Here is a 20,531-nt window from a genome sequence, read left to right as displayed (position 1 = left end):
CATGTAATTCTTCCATCTCTGTCTTTTTGTATTGGCTACATGTGATACCGACTCATGACCATTGTATTATTTCACATGCTCCTGATAAGTTCCCTTAGAATTAGGTAACTCCTGATGAGTTCTTGTAGAACTGGGTAACTAGCATGATCTCTGTTGTGCAGGTTGGGAGACTGGAGCCCCTGAGAAGCACAATGACGTATCTAGGATGACATAACTCATAAATTTATTAAAAGGAGGTTCTGACCTAGCTCTCCTCAACCTGTGGTCTGGCTTCACTGAGTCTTCTCAGAGTCTGGGGGAGAGGGGTCTGTGTTTGCATAATTGTGTGCAGGTAATAAAACAACATGGGGAAAGAAGATGAGCAGTCAGCATCCTAGAGAAGCCTATGGGTAGGTCTTAGTAAAAGAATGATGAAACCTTGAAGAAGTGACTTCTCTTCCTTGGTGAAAGACCCCAACAGAACTTAGAACTTTGGTAACCAGGCAATCACATTTCTGAAGACAGTCTCCTATCAAGTTTAGTTAGCCAGAGACTGTCAAGACAGCAAAATGTTCTGCTATATTCAAACCTCTTGCTTCAGTGAGAGCCTTTTCTAAAGATGCAGAATTTGGCTCAGCTCTCAATCCCCAACCTCCATGCTTCAGGCCATTTGGCAAGAGGTACCCCAAAGTAACCACAGGGTAGCCCTTTCCAGGCCAATCCTCACTTGAGATGCCATCTGGACAACCTCATACCCTCTCCTCATCACCATATATGTGTGTAGGTTGGGGAGCAGAAGGTGAGGTGAAGCTCTTCCTGGGAAGGAGCAGGTTTTTAGATGCTGGAACTCTACTGCGTTCATACCCCAGGTCATGGCTGGCAGGATGGGAAAGTGAGTGTTGGGAATTAAGTTTGTTTACTCAGATTTAATTTTGAGACCTCAAGCTGTCATGTGGCTTTTGCCCTGGTTGGCAGTTCACGGAGATGCTCCTCTGTGCCTGATCTAGGATGCAGAACTTTAATCAGAGTATCTCCTTGTGGGAACAGCCAAGCAGGCCACTAACACCTCTCAATTAATTTGCTGGGTACTCTGTTTGCAGAATTCCATGCAGGAGATCAGTGAAAAGCTGTTTGACAGGTCCAACTGTATCTCCTTGGACAAAAGACAGTTGCACCACATCACCAACCATGGTCACTGCTGGGCAAGCATGAGAGTGAGCATGGAAGGGCCATCACAGACAAGGACCTGAGATGGCCAGGGTGGGCCCAGGGCCTAAACCTGAGTATACAGACTCCCCTGGGCTGTGTCCTATATTTTTGCCAATTTAGTGGCTGATATTCGCATTCTCAAAGGAACCTGGCCTCCATTAGTCCTCAGTGGCAACTTGGCTAGGTGCAAAGTCTCTGTTCACATACTTCTAGGAATATCAGAGAAAATACTTTTGCATTGTTTTTACTTTACAATAGGCCAGGAGTATCTTTGCATGTTGTTGCTGTTTTTATTGTTTTAACAACTTGCCCCAATATTCCATGTAGCAGTCAGCTCCACTACTCTTCCAGACCTCCATTCTTAACCATCACTCTAAATTGGGTGGTTTATATAGGAAAGGGAGGGGTTTAGGCTATTCTAACATTTGTCTATAGCTTTTAATCCTATAAAACATATCATCATAACCCTGCCAGGTCAGAACCTGTGCCCTCACCTGTCTTCATAATATTCCATAAGGGAGGCTGTTTCCCACAGTAGTGCAACCTTTCCGTGCTGGTGAAGATTGACGTGATTCAATTCTGTGGTTATCTCAGCCATACTGTAGGGGACATCCTGTGTTTGTTCGAATAGACTATCAGTTTGCTGGTGCTCCCATACAGTATTACCAGATTACCATGTGCTGGGTGGCCTTAGAAACAAAAATGTACTCAATTTTGGAGACTAAAAATCCCATATTGAAGTGTCAGCTAGGGTGATTTCTCTCATTTAGTGACTTCCATTTTTATATTTTCATGGTGTTTGAAGAATAAAACATTTTAAATTTGGTGAAGTATAGTTTTCCCTTTTTGATTGTCCTTTGGTGTAAAACCTAAAATATCATTGCCTAATGCAAGGTTGCAAAACTTTAATATTCCTCCTAAGAATTTTTTAGTTTCAGCACTTACATTTAAGTGTATGATCTTTTTAACTTTTGTTTGTTGGTTGGTTGGCTTGTTTTTTGTTTTTTGATGTGTGATTTGAGTTAGGAGTTCAGTGTCATTATTTTGCAGGCCAATATCCAATTTTCCAGTATATTTTGTTGAAAAGACTTTTTTCTCCTCAGAAATTTCTTGGCCCCTTTGTTAAAATCACTTTACCATAAATGTATGTTTATTAATGAAACTTCCTATCTATTTCATCGTTCTATATGGATCTGTCCCTGTGCTACCACCACGGGCTTGATTATTGTTACTTTGTAGTGAATAAAAATTTATTTTATCGAGTTTAAGTTACAGAATTTTGTTATTTATTTTTTTTTTTGAGATGGAGTTTTGCTCTTCTTGCCCAGGCTGGAGTGCAATGGCATGATCTCGGCTCACTGCAACCTCCACCTCCCAGGTTTAAGCAATTCTCTTGCCTCAGCCTCCCAAGTAGCTGGGATTACAGGCATGCGTGACCACATCTGGCTAATTTTATGTTTATAATAGAGATGGGGTTTCTTCATGTTGGTCAGGCTGGTCTTGAACTCCTGAGCTCAGGTGATCTGCCCGCCTTGGCCTCCCAAAGTGCTGGGATTACAGGCGTGATCCACTACACCCAGGTAAATTTTGTTATTCCTTTTAAGGATTGTGTTTATGTTTTTGGTTTACTTTGCATATGTATGTGGATTTTGAGAAGGCTTGCTCTGAGGAATTTGGGCAGTCTAGATGAGTGAGATTCCTCTCAGTGCATCACACTGACTCTGCCAAGGGGCAGTCAGAATGGTTCATTAAGTGTGTCTCAGATCCCATGCCTCCTGACTGGGTGAGACACCCCCAAACAGAAATTGCCAGACAACTTATACAGGAGAGTTCCTTCTGGCATCAGGTCAGTGTCCCTCTGGGACAGAGATCCCAGAGGAAGGAGCAGGCAGCTGTCTTTGCTGTTCTGCAGCCTCCACTGGTGACACCTCCAGGTGTGGGAGGAATCCAGGCAAATAGTGTCTGGAGTGGACCCCCAGCAAACCACAGTAGCCCTATAGAAGAGGGCCCTGACTGTTAAAAACAAACAGAAAGCAACCACAACAATAACATCAACAAAAACGTCACCACAAAAACCCCATCCAAAGGTCAGCACCTTGAAAGATTGAAGGCAGATAAATTCATGAAGATGAGAAGGAATCAATGAAAAAGCTCTAAAAACTCAAAAAGCCAGAGGACCTCTTCTCCTCCAAATGATCATGACACCTCTCCAGCAAGAGGGAGAACGCTGAGATGGATGAATTGACAGAAGTAGGCTTCAGAAGGCGGGTGATAGTGAACTTTGCTGAGATAAAGGAGCATGTTCTAGCCCAATGCGAACAAGCTAAGAACCATGATAAAACATAAGGAACTGTTAACCAGAGCAACCAGTTTAGAGAGGAACATAAAAGACCTGATGGACAACACGAGAATGTCAAAATGCAACCACAAGGATCACTAACCACATAGACCAGGCAGAGGGAAGAATTTCAGAACTTGAAAACTGTCTTGCTGAAAATAAGGTTAGAGAAAAAAGAATGAGAAGGAATGAACAAAACCTCCAAGAACTATGGATTATGTAAAAAGAACAAACCTATGACTAATTGGGGCACCTGAAAGAGACGGGGAGAATGGAAGCAAGTTGCAAAACATAAGTCAGGATATCATCCAGGAGAACTTCCCCAACTCAACATGACAGGCCAACATTCAAATTCAGGAAATCCAGAGAACCTCAGTAAGATCGTTTATGAGGTCAATCCCAAGATACGTACTCATCAGATTTTCCAAGATCAAAATGTAGGAAAAAATGTTAAGGGCAGCCAGAGAAAAAGGCCAGGTCACCTACAAAGGGAAGGCCATTGAACTAATGCAAACATCTCAGCAGAAACACCACAAGCCATAAGAGATTGGGGGCCAATATTCAACATTCTTAATGAAAAGAATTTTCAACTGAGAATTTCATATCCAGCCAAACTAAGCTTCATATTCAAAGGAGAAATAAAATCTTATTTAGACAAGCAAATGCTGAGGGAATTTGTCACCAGTAGGCCTGCCTTGCAAGAGCTCCTGAAGGAAGCACTAAATAAGGAAAGGAAAAACTGTTACTAGCCACTGCAAAAACACATGAAAATACAAAGACCAATGGCACTAAGAAGCAACTATATCAGCAAGTCTGCAAAGTACCCAGCTAACATCATTTGACAGGATCCAATTCACACATAACAGTATTAACCTTAAGTGTAAATGGGCTGAATGGCAAGCTGGATACAGTCAATCAAGATCCATTGGTGTGCTGTATTCAAGCGACCCATCTCACCTGTGAAGACACATATAGACTCAAAATAAAGGGATGGAGGAAAATTTACCAAGCAAATGGAAAGCAGAAAAAAGCAGGGGTTGCAATCCTAGTTTCTGACAAAACAGACCTTAAACCAACAAAGAGCAAAGAAGACAAAGAAGGACATCACATAATAGTAAAGGAATCAATTGAGTAAGCAGCAGAGTTATAAAATAAGCTTAGAGACCTAAAAAGAGATATAAACTCCCACACTATAATAGTTGGAGACTTTAACACCCCTCTGTCAATATTAGACAGATCAAGACAGAAAATTGATGAGAATATTCAGGACTTGAACTCAGCTTTGGATCAAGTGGACCTGATAGATATCTACAAAACTTTCCACCCAAAAACAATAGAATGTACATTCTTCTCAGTGCCACATGGTACCTACTCTAAAATCAGTTACATAATTGGAAGTAAAACACTCCTCATCAAATGCAAAATAACTGAAATCACAACAAAGAGTCTCTCAGACCACAGCAAAACCAAATTAGAACTCAAGATTAAGAACCTCACTCAAAATCACACAACTACATGGAAATTGAACAACCTGCTCCTGAATGATTCCTGGGTAAATAATGAAGTTAAAGCAGAAATCAACAAGTTCTTTGAAACTAATGGGAAAAAAGAGACAAGGTACCAGAATCTCTGGGATGCAGCTAAAACAGTGTTAAAAGAAAATTTTATAGCACTAAATGCCCACATCAAAAAGCTAGAAAGATCTCAAATCAACACCTTAACAGCACGACAAAAAGATCTAGAGATACAAGAGCAAACAAACCCAAAGCTAGCAGAAGACAAGAAATAACCAAGATCAGAGTGGATCTGAAGGAAATAGAGACATGAAAAACTCTAAAAAAGCAATGAATCCAGGAGCTGTTTTTCTTTTTTAAATAAATAAATAAATAAAATAGACAAACTACTAACTAGACAAATAAAGAAGAAAAGAGAGAAACATCAAATAGACACAATAAAAAATGATAAAGGGGATATTACCACTGACCCCACAGAAATACAACCATCAGAGAATGCTATAAACACTTCTATGCAAATAAACTAGAAAATTTAGAAGAAATAGATAAATAAATTCCTGAACACATACAGCTTCCCAAGACTGAACCTAGTAGAAGTTGAATTCCTGAATAGACGAATAACAAGTTCTGAAATTGAGGCAGTAATAAATAACCTACCAATCAAAAAAAGCCCAGAACCAGATGGATTTACAGCTGAATTCTGTCAGAGTTTAAAAAAAAAAAAAAAAAAAAAAAAGGAGCTCATACCATTTATTCTGAAACTATTCCAAAAACTTGAAAAGGATAGATATTTTCCTAACTCATTTTATGAGGCCAGCATCATCTGGTGACCAAAACCTGGCAGAGATACAACGAAAGAAAAAGAAACTTCAGGCCAATATCCCTGATGAATATTGATGTAAAAATCCTTAATAAAATATGGCAAACCAAATTCAGCCCCACAAATTAAAAAGCGTATTCACCATGATCAAGTCGGCTTCATCCCTAGGATGCAAGGCAGGTTCAACATATGCAAATCAGTAAATGTAATTCATCACATAAACAGAACTAAAGACAAAAACCACATGATTATCTCAATAGATGCAGAAAAGGCCTTCGATAACATTCAACATCTTTTCATGTCAAAAACTCTCAGTAAAGTAGGTATTGATGAAGCATACCTTAAAATAATAAGAGCCATTTATGACAAAACCACAGCTAAGATAATACTGAATGGGCAAAAGCTGGAAGCATTCCCCTTGAAAACCCGCACAAGACAAGGATGCCCTCTCTGACCACTCCTATTCAACATAGTATTGGAAGTTCTGGCCAGGGCAATCAGGCAAGATAAGGAAATAAAGCATATTTGAATAAAAAGAGAGGAAGTCAATCCATCTCTGTTTGCTGATGGCATGATCCTATATCTAGAAAACCCCATCATCTCAGCCCAAAAACTTCTTAAGCTGATAAGCAACTTCAGCAAAGTCTCAGGATACAAAATCAATGTGCAAAAATCACAAGCATTCCTATACACCAATAATAGACAAGCAGAGAGCCAAATGATTAATTAACTCCTGTTCACAATTGCTACAAAGAGAATAAAATACTTAGGAATACAGCTAACAAGGGAAATGAAGGACTTCTTCAAGGAGAACTACAAACTACTGCTCAAAGAAATCAGAGAGGACACAAGGAAATGGAAAAACATTCCATGCGCATGGATAGAAAGAATCAATATAGTGGAAAAAGCCATTCTACCCAAAGTAATTTATAGATTCAAAGCTGTTTCCATTACACTACCATTGACATTCTTCACAGAATTAGAAAAAAAACTGCTTTAAAATTCACATGGAACCAAAAAAGAGCCTGTATAGCCAAGACAATCCTAAGCAAAAAAACAAAGCTGTAGTCATCATGTTACCAGATTTAAAACTATACAACAAGGTTACAGAAACCAAAACAGCATGGTACTGATACAAAAACAGACATATAGACCAGTGGAACAGAATAGAGACCTCAGAAATTGACCCCACATCTACGACCATCTGATCTTTGACAAACCTGACAAAAACAAGCAATGGGTATAGGATTCCCTATTTAATAAATAGTGCTGGGAAAACTGGCTAGCCATATGCAGAAAATTGAAACTGGACCTCTTACACCTTTACAAAATTAACTCAAGGTCGATTAAAGACTTAAATATGAACCCTAAATTATAAAAACCCTAGAAGAAAATCTAGGCAATACCATTCAGGACATAGGCACAGGCAAAGATTTTATGATGAAAATATCAGAAGCAATTGCAACAAAAGCAAAACTTGACAAATGGGATCTCATTAAACTAAAGAGTTTATGCACAACAAAAGAAACTATCATCAGAGTGAACAGACAACCTACAGAATGGGAGAAAATTTTTGCAATCTATCCATCTGACAAGGTCTAGTAGCCAGGATCTACAAGGAAGTTAAACAAATTTACAAGAAAGCAATCCCATTAAAAAGTGGGCAAAACCAAGAAAAGATACTTCTCAAAAGATGACTTTTTCAGCCAACAAACATTTTAAAAAGCTCCAACATCACTCATTATTAGAGAACTGCAAATTAAAACCACAGTGAGATACCATGTCATGCCAGTCAGAATGGCAATTATTAAAAAGCCAAGAAACAACAGATGCTGACAAGGCTGTGGAAAAATAGGAACCGTTTTACACTGTTGGTGGGAATGTAAATTAGTTCAACCGTTATGGAAGAGAGTGTGGCAATTCCTCAAAGACCTAGAACCAGAGATACCATTTCACCTAGCAATCCCATTACTCGGTGTATACCCAAAGAAATATAAATCATTCTATTATAAAGATACATCCATGTATATATTCTTTGCAGCACTATTCCCAATAGCAAAAACATAGAGTCAACCAAATGGCCATCAATGATAGACTGTATAAAGAAAAGGTGGTACATATACACCATGTAATACTATGTAGCCATAAAAAGGAATGAGATTATATCATTGGCAGGGACGTGGATGGAGCTGGAAGCCATTTTCCATGTCTAGCAAACTAAAACAGGAACAGAAAACCAGACACCACTTGTTGTCACTTATAAGCAGAGCTGAGCACTGAGAACACATGCACACAGGGAGGTTAACATCACACACTGGGGCCTGTTGGGGGGTGTGGAGAGAGAGAGAGCATCAGGATAAATAGCATGTGGGGCTTAATATCTAGGTGATGGGTTGAGAGGTGTAGCAAACCACCATGGCACACATTTACCTATGCAACAAACCTGCACATCCTGCACATGTGTCCTGGAACTTAAATTTTTAAAAATTATCCATAAATATTTCTTTCTTTTTGATCTATTATAAATGGAATTTTTTCCTTAATTCAATTTTCAGATTGTTATTTGCTAGTATTTAAAAATCCAATTCAATTTACATGTTGATCTTGTATCTTGTGACATGGATGAATTTCTTAGTTCTAGCGAGTTTTTAGTAAATTTCTGACATTTTTATGTAGAAGATTATGTTGTGTGCAATGAAACCCAGTTCTACTTTTTTTATTCAATCTGGACAATTTTATTTTGCTTTCCAGTATAATTTCCCTAGCTGGAGTACAATGTTGGAAAGAGTGTTAAAAGTGGAAATTACAGTCGTGTTCCCAAAGTTATCAGTAAAGTACTCAGTCTTTCACCATCAAGTGTAATGCTAGTTGTAGGTTTTTATAGATGGCTTTTAGCAGAACTCACTTTTTTTTCTATTAGTAGCATTCTGTTTTTGTTGTTGTTGTTGTTGTTATCACAATGTATGTTGGATTTTTGTCAAATGTTTTTGTGTCTATTGAAATGTTCTTTTTGTCATGTATTCAAGTAATATTGTGTATTATCTTAATTGACTTTTAGATGTTAAGCTAATATTGCATTTATGAAAATAAAATCTCATTTGGCTATGGTATATAATCATGTTTATTATGTTCCTGGAATAAGTTTCCTAGTATTTAATAAGGATTTCTGTGTCTGTAGTCATTAGGGATTTTTCTCTATATTCTTCTTGCATTGGTTTTTTCCAGCTTTGGTGTCATGGCACTTCTGGCCTCATAGAGTAAATTGGGAAGTGTTGCTTCTATTTTCGGAAGTTACTTTGAAGAATTAGCATGAATATTTTATTAGATGTTGATAAGATTTATCATTTAAAGCTTTTGATTCAGAGATTTTCAATGTGGAAAGATTTAATATTTTGTCTTCTTGTATGACTTTATATACAGTCATATGTTATTTATCAATGGGGATATGTTCTGAGATATGTGTTGTAGGCATTTCATCATTTTGCAAATAGCATAGAGTGTACTCACACAAACCTAGATGGTAAACCTTATTGCATACCTAGGGTACATGGTATAGCTTGTTGCTCCTATGCTACAAGTCTGTGCAGCATGTTACTCTACTGAATGTGGTAGGCAGTTGAAACACAATGGTAAATATTTATGTATCTGAAGATACCTAAACATATAGAAGGTACAGCAAAAAAATACAATATAAAAGATGAAAATTGGTACACATATATAGGGCACTTACCATGAATGGAGCTTATAGGGCTGGAAGTTGTATAGTAAATACATAAATTAATAACATAGTCATTTATTATCATCATCAAGTACTATATACTGTACATAATTGTATTTGATATATATTTATATGACTGACAGCACAGGGTTGTATACCCCAACTGATATGGTTTGGCTCTATGTCTCCACCCAATCTCATACTGTAGCTCCCATAATTCCTACATGTTGTGGGAGGGACCCAGTGGGAGATAACTGAATCATGGGAACAGGTCTTTCCCATACTGTTTTTGTAATAGTGAATAAGTCTCATGAGATCTGATGATTTTAAAAATGGGAGTTTCCCTGCACATGCTCTCTCTCTTTGCCAGCTGCCATCCACATAAGATGTGACTTGCTCCCCCTTTCCTTCTGCCATGATTGTGAGGCCTCCTCAGCCATGTGGAACTGTAAGTCCATTAAACCTCTTTCTCTTGTAAATTGCCAAGTCTTGAGTATGTCTTTATCAGCAGTGTGAAAATGGGCTAATACAGTAAATTGGTACCAGGAGTGGGGCACTGCTGAAAAGATACCCCAAAATATAAAAGTGAATTTGAAACTGGGTAACAGGCAGAGGTTGGAACAATTTGGAGGGCTCAGAAGAAGACAGGAAAATGTAGGAAAGTTTGGAACCTCCTAAGGACTTATTGAATGGCTTTGCCTAAAATGCCGATAGCGATATGGACAATAAAGTCCAGGCTGAGGTGGTCTCATATGGAAATAAGGAACTTTTTGGGAACTGGAGCAAAGGTGACTCCTGTTATGTTTTACCAAAGAGACTGGTGACATTTTGCTCCTGCTGTAGAGATATCTGGAACTTCAAACTTGAGAGAGATGAGTTAGGGTATCTGGTGGAAGAAATTCCTAAGCAGCAAAGCATTCAAGATGTTACTTGGGTGCTGTTAAAGGCATTCAGTTTTATAAGGAAAGGAGACCATAAAAGCTTGGAAAATTGCAGCCTGACAATGCAATAGAAAAGAAAATCCCATTTTCTGAGGAGAAATTCAAGCCAGCTGCAGAAATTTTCATAAGTTACAAGGAGGTGAATGTTTATCCCCAAGACAATGAGGAAAGTGTCTCCAGAGCATTTCAGAGGTATTCACGGCAGCTGCTCCAATCACAGGCCTGGAGACCTAGGAGGAAAAAATGGTTTTTAAAGCTGGGCCCAGGGCCCCCTTACTGTGGGGAATCTAGGGACATGGTGCCCTGAGTCCCAGCCACTCCAGCCACTTGACTGACTAAAAGGGGCCAAGGTATAACTCAGACCATGGCTTCAGAGGTTGCAAGCCCAATCCGTGGCAGCTTCCACTTGGTGTTGAGCTGCAGGTGCACAAAAGTCAAGAATTGAGGTTTGAGAACCTCTACCTAGACTTCAGAGAATGTACAGAAATGCCTAGATGTCCAGGCAGAAGTTTGCTGCAGGAGTGTGGCTCTCATGGAGAACCTCTGCTACAGCAGTGCAGAAGGGGTCAGAGCCCCCACACTGAGTCCCTACTGGGGTCCACCTAGTCGAGTTGTAAGAAGAGGGCCACTGCCCTCCAGACCCCAGAATGGTAGAACCACCAACAAGTTGCACTCTTCACCTAGAAAAGCTGCAGACACTCAATACCAGCCTGTGAAAGCAGCTGGGAGGAAGGCTGTACCGTGCAAAGCCACAGGGGCAGAGCTGCCCAAAACCATGGAAACTCACCTCTTGCATCAGTATGATCTGAATGTGAGACATGGAGATCATTTTCAAGCTTTAAGATTTGACTGCCCTGCTAGATTTTGAACTTGCATGGGGCTGTCAGCCCCTTTGTTTTTGTCAATTTCTCCCATTTTGAGTGACTGTATTTATCCAATGCCTGTACCCCCATTGTACCTAGGAAATAACTAACTTGCTTTTGATTTTACAGGCTCATGGGCAGAAGGCACTTGCCTTGTCTTGGATGAGACTTTGGACTTTTTAGTTAATGCTGAAATGAGTTAAGACTTTGGGGGACTGTTGGGAAGGCATGATTGGATTTGAAATGTGAAGACATGAGATTTGTGAGGGGCCAGGGGTAGAATGATATGGTGTTTGGCACTGTGTTCCTACCCAAATCTCATCTTGTAGCTCCCTTAAATCCCAGGAGTTGTGGGAGGGATTCAATGGGAGATTATTGAATTATGGGAGTGGGTCTTTCTCCTGCTGTTTTTGTGATAGTGAATGAGTCTCATAAGATCTGATGATTTGAAAAATGGGAGTTTTCCTGCACAATTTTTCTGTTTGCCTGCTGTCATCCACGTAAGATGTGACTTGCTCCTTCTTGCCTTCCACCATGATTGTGAGGCCTCCCCAGGCTTGTGGAACTGTAAGTCTATTAAATGTCTTTCTTTTGTAAATTGCCCAGTCTCTGGTATGTCTTTATCAGTGCATGAAAATGGACTAATACACCAACATTACCAGAAATGTGTGACTAATGCATTGTGCTACAAGGTTAAAGATGGCTATATTACTAGATGATAGGCATTTTTCAGCTCTATTATATTTTTATGGGACCATTGTCATATATGTGGTACATAGTTTACTAAAACATTGTTATACAGCACATGACTGTATTCTAGTTTTCATTTATATGACTTTATATCATCTACTTTTTGAGTTTACTTTCAAAATGTGTGCCTATTATAATTTTTATTTCTAATTTGTTTTATTCCATGCCAATGGATTTTCTGAGAATAATAATAGAGAATGAAGCTTTATGCCCATCAATGAATGACCCAAAGTTTTCTCTGTTGTAGGATGGAGATTATTACTACAATTATCATACCTAAATAGTCATATTTACTGTTTGTGACAAATAAGTGACTGAATATAAAAGCTGTTTGTGAAATTTGACTTTGGATTTGATGAAGAGGGTTCTCATAGAGACTACCTCATATTTTTTCACCTATATTTAGATAGAACAGAAACATAATTTTTAGTAAGAACAAACAAAATATTATTGTAATTGAAGAATGGCATGAAAAAAGATTACTTGATGACTCAAAGTGGTTAGCACTTACCACAAACAGTGTTTTAGACACTGTACTAAGCTATGGCACATTTATAGGCATAACACCTAGAGTTTAAAAATAAATAATTGAAAGATTCATTGGAAATGACAAATTGGCACATTTTTAGTCATACCAGGTGACAGTAAGACAATTGTAAAAATTGACTTTTGGTATACAATTAATAAATGAATATAAAAAATGTTACATAATTTTGTTAGAAATTTGACTAAATTGTCATAGAAATAAACAGCATTTCAACCAGTAAACAGAGGATGTGCATTTTTAAAAATCTGACAAAGGTATGCTTTAGGCCAGAAAATTGTTATTGAATGAATGATAGGAATGTGATGTCATATTTTCTGAACACTCTAAGTTACAATAGAAAGTATCTATTAAAATGTATTAGTCAATTCTCATGCTCCTATGAAGAAATACCCAAGACTGGGTAATTTATAAAGGAAAGAGGTTTAATTGACTCAGTTCCACAGGGCTGGGGAGGCTTCATGATACTTAAAATCATAGTGGAAGAGAAAGAAAACACGTCCTTGGTGGGATAGAGAAATGCAGAATGAAGCCAGGAAAGCTCCTTACAGAACCATCAGATCTTGTGAGAACTCACTCACTATCATGAGAAAAGCATGGAGGTAACCGATCTCATGGTTCAATTACCTCCCACTCGGTTGATCCCCTGACACATGGGGATTAAGGGAACTACAATTCAAGATGAGATTTGGGTGGGGACACAGCCAAACCATATCATTATGCCCCTGGCCCCTCCCAAATCTCATGTCCTCACATTTCAAAACACAATCATGCCTTCCCAACAGTCCCCCAAAGTCTTACCTTATTCCAGCATTAACTCAAAAGTCCAAGTCCAAAGTCTCATCTGGGACAAGGCAAGTCCCTTTCACCTGTAAGCCTATAAATTCAAAAACAAGTTAGTTACTTCCTAGATATAGTGGGGGTACAGGCATTGGGTAAATACACCCATTTCAAGTGAATGAAATTGGTCAAAGTGAAGGGACTACAGGTCCCATGCAAGTCTGAAATCCAGCAGGGCAGTGAAATCTTAAAGCTCCAAAATGATCTCCTTTTCCTCCATGTCTCTCATCCAGGTCACACTAATGCAAGAGGTGAGTTCCCATGGTCTTGGGCAGCTCCACCCCTTTGGCTTTGCAGGGTATAGCCCCCCCTCCTGGCTGCTTTCACAAGCTGTCATTGAGTGCCTGCAGCTTTTCCAGGTGTAGGGTGCAAGCTGTCCATGGATCTACCATTTCTGGGGTCTTGAGGATGGTGGCACTGTTCTCACAGCTCCACTAGGCAATGCCCCTAGTGGGGCACTCTGTGTGAAGGCTCTGACCCCACGTTTTCCTCCCATATTGCCCTAGCAGAGGTTTAGTTTTTGTGTTTTTTTTGTTGTTTTTTTGTTTTTTTTGAGATGGAGTCTCACTTTGTCACCAAGGCTGGAGTGCAGTGGTGCGATCTCGGCTCACTGCAACCTCCGCCTCCCAAGTTCAAGTAATTCTCCTGTCTCAGCCTGGGACTACAGGCATAAGCCACCATGCCTGGCTAATTTTTGTATTTTTAGTAGAGATAGGGTTTCACCATATTGTTCAGGCTGGTCTCGAACTCCTGACCTCAGGTGATTCACCCACCACGGCCTCCCAAAGTGCTGGGATTACAGGTATGAGCCACTGGGCTCAGCCACAAGTGCCAGTTTCTTACATGCATACATTGCATAGTGGCGATGTCTGGGCTTTTAGCATACTTATCACCCGAATAGTGAAATTTCTGCTCAATCGTTTTTCACCCCTCACCCTCCTTCCACCCTCCAACCTTTCGTGGACTCCAGTGACTGTTATTTCACTCTATAAGTCAATAAGTATCCAATGTTTGGCTCCTACTTATGAGATCAAACAGTATTGAATGTTCTCTTCCTGAGTTATTTCACTAAGGAAAATGGCTTCCAATTTCATCCATGTTGCTGCAAAATATATGATTTCTGTTTTTTATTGCTGAGTATTTTGTGGCGCATGTGTACCACATTTTAATTTTTAATTTTTTTGGTAACATAGTAGGTGTTATATGTCTGTGAGGTATACGAAATATTTTGATACAGACACACAATGTGTAATAATCACATCTGGGTAAATGGGGATTCATCACCTCAAGCATTTCTTCCTTATGTTATAAACAATTCAATTATACTCTTGTAGTTATTTTTAAATGTACAATTACATTAATTTTGACTACAGTCACCCTCTTGTGCTAGAAAATACTATATCTTAACTCTTCCTATTTTTTTGTATGCATCAATTATTCCCACTCTCCCACCCACTGGTAACCATCAGTGGATTATGGGCTGGGGGTGCATATCATTCTCAGCCTCTGGTAAACACTATTTTATTCTCTATCTCCATGAGTTCAATTGTTTTAATTTTTAGCTGCCACAAATAAGTGAGAACCTGCCAAGTTTGTCTTTCAGCACCTGGCTTATTTTGCCTAATGTGATGACTTCCGGTTCCATCCATGTTGTTGCAAATGACAGAATGTTATTCTTTTTTGCAGCTGAATAGTAGCCCATTGTGTACATGTACCACATTATTTATACATTCATCTGTTGATGAACACTTAAGTTGCTTTCATATCTTGACTATTGTGAATAGTGCTGCAATAAACATAAGAATGCAGTTTTTTTTTAATATAATGATTTATCTCTCTTTAGGTATATACCTAATAGTGGGATTGCTGCAGCTAATGGTAGTTTTATTTTTAGTTCTTTAAGAACTCTCCATACTGTTTTCCATAAAGGTACTAATTTACATTTCCACCAACAGTGTATAAGCATTCCCTTCTCCCTGTAGCCTCACCAACATCTGTTCCTTTTAGACATTTTGATAATAGCCATCTGACTCATGTAAGATGGTATCTCATTGTGGTTTTCATTTGTATTTCTCTGATGATTAATGATGTTTAGGATCTTTTCATATGTTTGTTGACCACTGGCATATGTCGTTTTGGAAAATGTCTCTCTGTTATGTTCTTTGCTCACTTTTTAATGGGATCACTTGTTTTCCTCTTGTTGAGTTGTTTGAGTTCCTTGTAAATTCTGGATGCCAGTCCTTTGTCATATGCGTAGTTTGCAAGTATTTTCTTCTGTTCTCTAGGTTGTCTGTTTACTTGTTATTTCTTTTGCTATGCAGAAGGTTTTTAGTTTAATTGAGTCTACTTCTGTTTTTCTTGTGTTTGATTTTGAGGACTTTGTCATAAATTCTTTGCCTAGGCCAATGTCTAGAAGAGTTTTTCCTAGATTTTCTTTCTTCCAGAATTTTTATAGTTTCAGGTTTTATGTTTAGATCTTTAATCCATCTTGAGTTAATTTTTTGTATATGGTCAGAGGGCTAGGTCCAGTTTTATTCTTCTGCATATGGCTATTCAATATTCCCAGCACCATTATTGAATAGGGAGAGTGTCATTTCCCCAGTATACATTTTTGCTGACTTTGTCAAAAATTGGTTGTTTGGATGGTTGATTGGATGTGACTTTGTTTCATGGCTCTTTCTTCTGTTCCATTGATCTATGTCTATTTTTATACCAGTACCACATTGTTTTGATTACTATAGCCTCATAGTATAATTTGAAGTTGGATAATGTGAAGCCTCTGGCATGGTTCTTTTTGCTTAGAACTTCTTTGACTGTTTTGGTTCCATATCGGGATCTTTTTTTGGTTCCATATGAATTTTAGGACTTCTTTTCTAATTCTTAATAAAAGGACATTGGTAACTGGATAGGGATTGCATTAAATCTGTAGATTGTTTTGGCCAGTATGGCCATTGTGAAAATATTGATTCTTACAATTCATAAGCATATGCTATTTTTAATTTGTTTATGGAATCTATGATGTTTTTCACTAGTGTTTTGTAGTTCTCCTTATAGAGATGTCTTACCTCCTCAGTTAAATATACTCCTGCTTATTTTATTTTTTTGAAGCAATTGTAAATGGGATTGCCTTCTTGTTTTGTTCCTCAGCTAGATCATTTTTGGTGTATAGAATCAGTACTGATTTCTGTACATTAATTTTATATCCTGAAACTTTACTGAATTTATTGATCAAATTTGAGAGTTTTGTAGTGGAGTCTTTGGGGTTTCCTAGATATAAGATCATAGCATCAGCAAACAAGAATAATTTTCCTTCCTGTTTTTCAATTTACATGCCTTTTATTTCTTTCTCTTGCCTGATTGCACTGGCAAGGATTTCTAGTACTATGATGAATAACAGTGGTGACAGTGGACATCTTTCTCATGTTCCAATTCTTACAGGAAATGCTTTCAACTTTTCCCCAGTAAGTATGATGTTGACCTTGCGTTTGTTGTATATGGGCTTTATTATGTTGAGGTACGTTGCTTTTATAAATGGTTTGTTGTGGATTTTTAAATGAAATGATGCTGAATTTTATCAAAGGCTTTTTCTGCATCTGTTGAGATAATCATATCATTTTTCTCCTTAATTCTGTTTATGTGATGTATCACGTTTATTGATTTGTGTATATCAAACTATCCTTGCATCTCTGGTATGAGTCCCACCTGATCATAATGCATTATCCTTTTTATGTGCTATTGGATTTAATTTTCTAGTATTTTGTTGAGGGTTTTTGCATCTGTTGAAGTATACTGGTCTGTAGTTTTTGTGTCCTTGTCTGATTTTCATATCAGGGTGACACTGGCCTTGTAGAATGAGTTGGGGAGAATTCCCTTCTCCTTAATTTTTTGGAATAGTTTCAGGAGGATTGGTATTAATTCTTCTCTGTGTGTTTGGTAGAATTCTGCTGTGAATCCATCTAGTCCTGAGCTTTTTGTTGTTGTTACTGGAAGTTTGGTTGGGGGGTTGTTTTGTTTTTTTGGTTTTGGGGTTTTTTGTTTGTTTGTTTGTTTTTAGTAATTCAGTCTTGCTACTCATTATTGGTTGTTCAGGAGTTGTACTTCTTTCTAATTCAATCTTGATAGATTGAGCATTTCCAGGAATTTATCAATTTCCTCTTGGTTTGTGCTTGTACAGTTTTTCATGATAGTCTCTGAGGATCTCTTGCATTTCTGTGGTATCAGTTGTAATGTCTCCTTTTTTCATTTGTTATTATGTTTATTTGGGTCTTTTCTGGTTAGCTAGTGATTTATCAATTTTCTTTTAAAAGAACCAACTTTTTGTTTCATTGGTCCTTTGTATTTTTTGGTCTCTATTTCCTTTAGTTCTGCCCTGAACTTTGTTATTTATTTTCTTCTGCCAACTTTAGGTTTGGTTTATTCTTTTTATATTAATAGTCACTGAAGTTGTAATATTGGGATGTTCATTTGTGATCTTTCTCCCTTTTTGATGTAGATATTTAATGCTATAAACTTCCCTCTTAGCACTGTTTTGCTATATCTCACAGGTTTTGGTGTGTTATGTTTTTGTTTTCATTCATTTCAGAAAAAATAATTTCTGTCTTAATTTTTGTTATCAACCCAGTGATTAGTCAGGAGCATGCTCTTTAATTTTCATATATTTCTGTAGCTTCCAAAGTTCCTCTTGATGTTGATTTCTAGCTGTATTCCACTATGATCTGAGATAATTTGATTGTTTCAAAATGATATAATTTTGATTGTTTTAAATTTTTTAGGACTTGTTTTGTGGCCTAACATGTTATCTATCTTGGAAAATTTTCCATGTGCTGATGAAAAGGATGTATATTTTATGGTTCTTTGATAAAATGTTCTATAAGCCTGTGAATTTCCTTTGGTCTAAAGTCCAGTTTAAGTTCCATGTTTCTGTTAATTTTCTGTCTTGGTGATCTGTCTGGTGCTGTGAGTAAGGTGTTAAAATCCCTACTATTATTGTATTGCTGTCAAATTCTTTCTTTAGGTCTAGTAGTATTTGTTTTGGGTGCTCCAAAGTTGGGTGCATATGTATATATATAGAATTGTTATATTCTCTTGCTGACAATTGTTAATCTTCTGGCTGTCAAATGGTCCCTTTATCATTATATAATCACCTTCTTTGCCTTTTACCACCTTTTTTGATTTAAAGTCTATTTTATCTGATATAAATATATCTACATGTGCTTGTTTTTGGTTTCTGTTTGCATGGAATATCTTTTTCCACCTCTCTGCAATCAATGTATATGTCTTTACAGGTGAGTTTCTTACAGGCAGCATATAGTTGGATCATGTTTTTAATCAATTCTGCCAATCTGCATTTTTTAAGTGGGAAATTTAATCCATTTACATTCAAGGTTAATACTGACATGTGAGTCTTTGTTCCTGTCATATTATTGATTGTTTTCAAGCTGTTTTATAAATTCTTTGTTTCTTTATTGTTCTTTTTCTGTTATTGTGGTTTGATGAAATTCTGTTGCATTGACATTTGATTCCTCTCTCTTCCTGCTTTGTGTGATTGTTTTGTATAAACAAACAAAACAAGTTTTATATTTACATGTGTTTTTGTGATGATAAATATTGAGATTTCATTTCCATGTTTAAGACCACTTTAAGCATTTCCTATTGTGCTGATTTAGTATTGACAAATTCATTCAGGATTTGCTTGTCTAGGAAGAACTTTCCTCTTCATTTATGAACCTTATTCTGGCAGGATACAAAATTTTTGGCTGACAAATAACGTTTTAAGCATATAGGAAATACATAAAGTAATGTGATAAACCTGTCACCCAGCCTCCACAGCTACTAATCATGTGCCATTTTTGTTTCATCTATATTTCAACCCACTCCTCACACCCCCAACTGTATTATTATTTTAGGGTTTTTTTCATGAGACAATGTATACACATTAAAAAGTAGAATCTTAACTGTATCCTTTTGAGAAAACAATATACCCATATAAACTTCCTCCTTCTAAGAATAAAATTCCTAGCCGGGAATGATGGCTCACGCCTGTAACTCTAGCACTTTGGAAGGCTGAGGCGGGCGAATCACCTGAGGTCAGGAGTTCGAGACTAGCCTGGCCAACATAATGAAATGCTATCGCCACTAAAAATACAAAAGCTAGCCTGGTATGGTGGTGCCTGCCTGTAGTCTCAGCTACCCATGAGGCTGAGGCAGGAGAATCGCTGGAACCCAGGAGGCAGAGGCTGCAGTGAGCTGAGGTCACACCACTGCACTCTAGCCTGGGTGACAGAACAAGACTCTCTCTCAATAAAAGGAAAAAAGAGAATAAAATTCCCCACTTCACAAACATTAATGTGCATATGAATCACTTGGGAATATTATGCATCAGAGGTTGAAGAGGTGGCCAGGAAAAGTATTTTGATGGCAGACTGGAGAGCATCATGAGAGTAAACTTTGGGCCTGTTGACTATCATCTCGGCAATAAGTGTTGGGTCCTGGCCAAAGTGCTTGGATGCAACATGGGGCCAATCCATAAATCCATCCCCCATGCTTTTCCTGGCCATTAGGTAATCAGCAGCCTAGTTCATGTCTTGATGGGAAGCTCTGCCATGTGGAAGGATCACATCTTAGGTTTGTTGACAACTGGATGACTTTTGAGAACAGTTCTAGGACAGATCTATTCTTGGATTGTGGACAGGCATCAGCCTACTAACATCATATGGAACAGGTGACATCCAAATATGTTAAGAACTTCTGACAATGAAGAGTAAAACACAAACTCAATTTTAAAAGGCACAGGACCTATGAAAACATTTTATGGTAAAAGAAATACAAATGGGAGGGGCGGAGCAAGATGGCCGAATAGGAACAGCTCCAGTCTCCAACTCCCAGCGCGAGCGACACAGAAGACCGGTGATTTCTGCATTTTCAACTGAGGTACTGGGTTCATCTCACTGGGGAGTGCCGGACGATTGGTGCTGGTCAGCTGCTGCAGCCCGACCAGCGAGAGCTGAAGCAGGGC

Source organism: Theropithecus gelada, chromosome 20 (assembly GCF_003255815.1).
Source record: "Theropithecus gelada isolate Dixy chromosome 20, Tgel_1.0, whole genome shotgun sequence".
NCBI classification, from domain to species: Eukaryota; Metazoa; Chordata; class Mammalia; order Primates; family Cercopithecidae; genus Theropithecus; species Theropithecus gelada.
The sequence above is the reverse complement of the archived record's forward strand: the minus strand, read 5'-3'. Positions refer to the sequence as shown.